Genomic DNA, 5,722 nt, shown 5'->3' with positions numbered 1-5,722 from the left:
AAACAAACAAACAAACAAACAAGTTTGGATCCTTTTCTTTATTACTTATTTTCTGTGGATCAGTGACATTGGATAGAAAAATTTCTCAACACTCGGTGTAAGTGGGATATTCAATCACAAGGGCTGATGGCTTCATGTTTGTCTGAATCCCAAAAGACTGAGTTTCCTGTTGATCTGGTGAAGAACTATTTTCATAACAAGAAGTTTCAGAGAACCTGGGAATTAGAAAAGAACAACTGGCTCTTGTCTTTCTGTTTTTGTTTGTTTGTTTGTTTGTTTGTTTGTTTGTTTGTTTGTTTGTTTTTTGAGGCAGAGTTTTGCTCTTGTTGCCCAGGCTGGAGTGCAGTGGCACGATCTTGGCTCACTGCAACCTCTACCTCACAGGTTCAAGCGATTCTCCTGCCTCAGCGTTCTGAGTAGCTGGGATTATAGGCATGCGCCACCACGCCCAGCTAATTATTTTTCATTTTTAGTAGAGACGGGGTTTCATCATGTTGGCCAGGCGGGTCTTGAACTCCTGACCCCAGGTGATGCACCTGCCTCGGCCTCCCAAAGTACAGGGATTACAGGCATGAGCCACCACGCCCAGCCACCTGGCTCTTCTTAATTAACGATTGTTATGCTTGCATTGCCTCTGAAACAATGATACAGAATTTAAGTAGAGACTCCAAGTGGCTGGCTCTGGAGGACTGTCTTATTAAAAGCAAGTTTTAAGAGCAGAGAAGTGAGTTTGAACCGGATCCGTAGAGAAAAATTCTGTGTTGAAAGCGAAATGAATCAGCTCAAGTTTCAGCATGTTACTTTTGAACTAGCAATGCAAGTACTGTGTTTTTTAAGGATATGGAAGGAACCCAAATTTCATTGCAGAAAGGAATCATGATTTAAAAAAAAAAAAAGAATAAAAGGGTAGGAGAAAGAGAATAAGAGGAAGACAGAGAAAGAAGGAAACGTTTACTCAAGTGGAAGTGTTCTCTTCCTAGCCTCCAAGAGAGCACGCCTTCTGGGTGGGCAGCCTGGGGAAGAGCACTTCAGGAGCAGTTTGCTACAGCAAGCAATGTTGCTGACTGTTCCCTCCTTGGAACTCTTGGCCATTTGGGTTTCTGGACACCCCTATTCTAGTCCTCCTTCTCCTGTGCCCTCCCTGATTATTACCCAGGGCTCACTCTTTAGAGCTTTCTCTTCTCATTCAGAAGCTCTAGATTAACAAGTTTATTTATTTCTGTGGCTCCTCCTACCCCTTAAATGATTGCAACTCCCAAATGTACCTTTTTAAACCATTCTCTCTTCTAAAACCCACAGGCCAAATTGGCCATCAGTAACTGATTGGTGATCATTTCTAAAATCAAAGTTATCTCCATTCCTCCTAAACCTCTTTCCACCATCCATACTCTATCTTCCAGTTCCCAAAGTCAAAGCAGTTCTGAAGTCATTCTTCATTATTTCTTCTAATTCAACTACCAAATCCAATCTATCACCAAGTGCTATTGAATGTACTTCTAGAATCTCTTTCTAATCTGTACCTATCTTCCAATCCTACTGCCACTGTTTTTTGGGATTTTTTGGTTTGTGTTTCTTTGTTTTGTTCTGTTTTTTTGAGATTGGATCTCACTTTGTCACCCAGGCTGGAATGCAGTGGCGATCATAGCTCACTATAACGTCGAACTCCTGGCCTCCAGGGATCCTCTCACCTCAGTCTTCAAAGTAGCTGGGACTACAGGTGTGAGCCACCATGCCCAGCTAATTTTTTAAAAAAAATTTTTTGTAGAGATGGACTTCTGCTATGTCTAGGCTGGTCTCAAACTCCTGGGCTCAAACAATCTTCCCGCCTTGGACTCCCAAAGTACTAGGATTACAGGTATGAGACACCATGTCCGGCCTACTGCGACCGTTTTATACAAAGCTTTCATCATATCCTCCCTGGATTCCTAACTTTCATTTCTGATCTTTTTTCTGGCCAATCTTTGTACCAAAGTGAACTTTCTAAAACATAAATCTAATATTTTCTCTTTTACTAACTTTAATAACCTCTGATGGGTTCCCTCTGGTTCTCAAAATAAAAATCCAAATCCAAACAACGTTCTTCATTACATTGCTGAAGTGTTCCTTAACATCCTCATGTCTTGCAATTTCCCCCTCTGCACTCACAGACCTTATTTCAAACCCTGCAGTTTGACCACAACAGGTTATGTGCCACTCCCCAAGCACAGCATGTTTCTTCATGATTCTTTGCACGTTCTGTTTTCTCTATATGAAATGTTGTTCCCTGCCTGGTGAGCTCCTTCATACTCTAAGATTAAGCTCCAACGTCACTCCTCTGTAAAGCTTTCCCTCACTGCCCAATAGATTACTTATATCTACCTGTGGGGTTATTAGTCCTTACCTCTATTGGGGCACCTTTAAAGATACACTGCAAGTACTGGTTTATATATTTTTCTCCCTGAACAAATGAGACTGACATCGTGAGTTCCTAAAAGATAGGCATTGGCTCTTATTCCTTTTGATGTCCCCAGCTGTTCACCAAATACTCAATAAATGTTAATGATGTCAAGATGATTCAACTTTCCACACAAAGAAAGAACCCCAGGACCCTCCAGAAAGTGCCACACTTTCCCAGAAAGAACTCTTTAGGCCCATGTAGTCTTGCCCTGTGACTTAGCCCATAGCTAGAATAAAGGCAGAACATATTCCTTCAGTTTAAAAGAGAGACCAATGGGAACAGGGCAGAGAGAGAGAAAGACAGAGAAGGAAGGAGGAAGAGAAAGATGACCACTCCTTTGATAATTCAGTGCACCTTCCCCCCTAGAAAAAGGAATCTTGTTCCTTGATCGCAAAATTGGAAAAGAAACAGAACCTTCCCACAATGCTCTGTAGAGGATACTTAAAGAGCACTTGAATTTATTTATTTATTTATTCAAGTGTTCTTTAAGTATACAGGTGAATGCTCCCCAGTTGGTGGGAAATTTGTACTAGAAATAATGAACTCAGCATCTCACTCACCTTAGTTTGTCTTTCACCAGCCCGTCTTTCCCTTTCTGAGAGTCTTTGTCTCCCTCTCTTCATGTCCAACAAGCAGAGAAAAATTAAAGTGGCACCAGGAAATTTTTCTAGCCTCTATCTCCAAATAACCTCTTAAAAATAAACTTGATTTACAACTACAACATATGCAACTGAGTATCTTAACTGTAAATCTAATGTAACCATTGTTCCTTTGGATGCTTCCTTAATTTAAAGAGTGATAAATATACCCTTTAAGGACTATCAATTCTAATCATTGCCAAATGACTGATTTCCAGTGTGTTTCTACCATACATTTCCTTTATATAAATAAAAAAAATTTCTAAATTGCTTCCGTTAGTGTATAGAAAAATATTTGTTATTTATTTGTAAATGGTGATGGATTATAAGCATATTGCCAGATAAAATTCTATAACAATTCTCTTAGTATATTATGTTTGAAAATGCCACATTTATATAGTAGAAACTACAATATTAAAAAAGCTTCTATAAGTTTGTCCTTTTAAAATGTAAACTATTAAAATATTTTTAAATATGAGGAAAAACTTTTTAATGCCAATTCTGTATCAAAGTTTAGAATTTTGCATTTATACAGAGCAGAGTTCATGAACTCCTGCTAATCATGTTAACAATCTACGAGGTTTCTAAAGGCTCAGCAGGGGTTAGAATTAGAAGGCTCTGCCATCAACATCAATAACAGGAACAGTGACACTCAGAGGAGTTTACCACTGTGCTCTCCTAAGAGGGTTCAGCACATTCAGGCACTGTAACCCATAATTGAAAGAGACCTATAGTTAATGATTCCAAAAGAGATCTAGAGGGACACATTATTTCCGATTTTGTTTTAAATAATGAGTCTTAAAAATTACATATGTGTGTAGGTATACATATTGTGTGCTAGTATATATACAATATTATGATGGTCATACTTTTCATTTGAAAGAGCCTTACCACTCAAGAGGATTTTGAGTTCAAATTTTTGTTTTGGTAACAAGAAAGATGCGAATGAAATCTCAAATGTTTCTCTGGGAGGCAAGAAAATGGCTTGAATCCCTAATTCAGAATGCAGCCTGTTGGACAAATGATGACTCAAATAATCTCTTGTATCCTGGGCCCAAAGCAGGTGGCAAATCATTTCAGCGAGAGGTAGCTGGGGCAGAGGGGGTAGTCAGAGTACATGTCCCTTTTTCACTGGCCGATCTTTCCAAAATTGAGAAGCGTTTAGGTGATTTCTCAGCTAATCCTACCATATACATAAAGGAATTTAGATACCTTTGTCAGGCCTATGACTTAACTTGGCATGACCTCCAGGTTATCCTAACCTCTACCCTAAACTGACTGAGGTTCTAACCCAGTATACCCGGTTAGATCCGGCCTCCCCCACAGGGGCCACCATTTTGGCATCTTATTTCATTTCTCAATCAGCTCCTGACATTCGTAAAAAACTTCAAAAGGTAGAGGATGGTCCTCAGGCACCAATACAAGTCCTAGTTAAATTAGCCTTTAAGGTCTATAACTCCAGAGAGGAGACGGCTGAGGCACAGCTCCTAGCAGCGGCTTTACAGCCCAGTCGTAACCCCAGGCCAGAGAGCACACACCCCACAGACTCCAAGGCTATCAAAGGAGCCTGCTATAAGTGCGGTAAGGCAGGACACTATGCCAATAGGTGTCCGCAAGGTCCCCAAGCCCCAACGCAGCCTTGCTATAAGTGCAAGGCATCAGGACATTGGGCCAGTGAATGTCCTAACCCTCGTCCACCAGCAACCCCCTGCCCTGCTTGCCAGCAGGAAGGACACTGGAAGTCTGATTGCCCCACCCTGAGAACAGGTGCCGCGCCTCCACGTGACCCCCTTTCCCAGGATCCTGGGAGCTCCTTCCAGCTCCTACATCTGGACGACGACGACAACTGAAGGTGCCGAGACTCGGGGACCCCCCATCACCCTCGCCGAGCTGTGGGTAACTCTCCTGGTAGCGGGTAAGATAATCAATTTTTTAATTGACAGCGAGGCTACCTATTCTGTTTTGACATCCTTCTCTGGACCTAGCCTTCCATCTCTGTAGTAGGAGTAAGCGGAAAGCCATCCACTCCACGAAAAACTCCACTCCTTAATTGCTGCCTGGCCAACAACTACTTTGCACACTCGTTCCTCATTATACCCTCTTGCCCTACCCCCTTACTAGGCCTAGAAATCTGTTTGGCTTTCCCCCACTCGCCTCAAACTTACTAAATTTTCTTAACTATCTCATACTCCTCAGCCTTGCCAGGACTATCCTTCTGGGTTTTGCCCATATTCCAACAAATGCTTCCATTCCTCATTCCTATACTAATACTGTGCCTTATTTTATTCTTCATCCGTACGTCCAAATACCAACCATAGGTCCCGACCTTAACAACGCCCCTTAACAGCAGGAAGTAGACAGACAGACCACGGCGCCCCTTTATCACTATTATCAATAAAAGGTTGGACTGTTTGGATGAACGGAGGCAGGATGGCGCACTTCCGGGTTCTTCTTCACCAACTTCTCCTGCGTGCGCGAAAATGCAGCCGGCGACCCAGGGAAGGTGCAGACCAACCGGGCATGCGCCAGGTGACGTCAATCCGAAGAGACCAAGATTTACCTGGTCGCACCTGCGGAACGCCCCCAACACACCCGTGCCCCGCCTATTGCCCTCCCACTCCTAGAAAAGCCGCTCTCGGCCAGCGCG

Source organism: Piliocolobus tephrosceles, chromosome 8, assembly GCF_002776525.5.
Source record: "Piliocolobus tephrosceles isolate RC106 chromosome 8, ASM277652v3, whole genome shotgun sequence".
Classification (NCBI taxonomy): Eukaryota; Metazoa; Chordata; class Mammalia; order Primates; family Cercopithecidae; genus Piliocolobus; species Piliocolobus tephrosceles.
Note: the sequence above shows the minus strand (reverse complement) of the source record.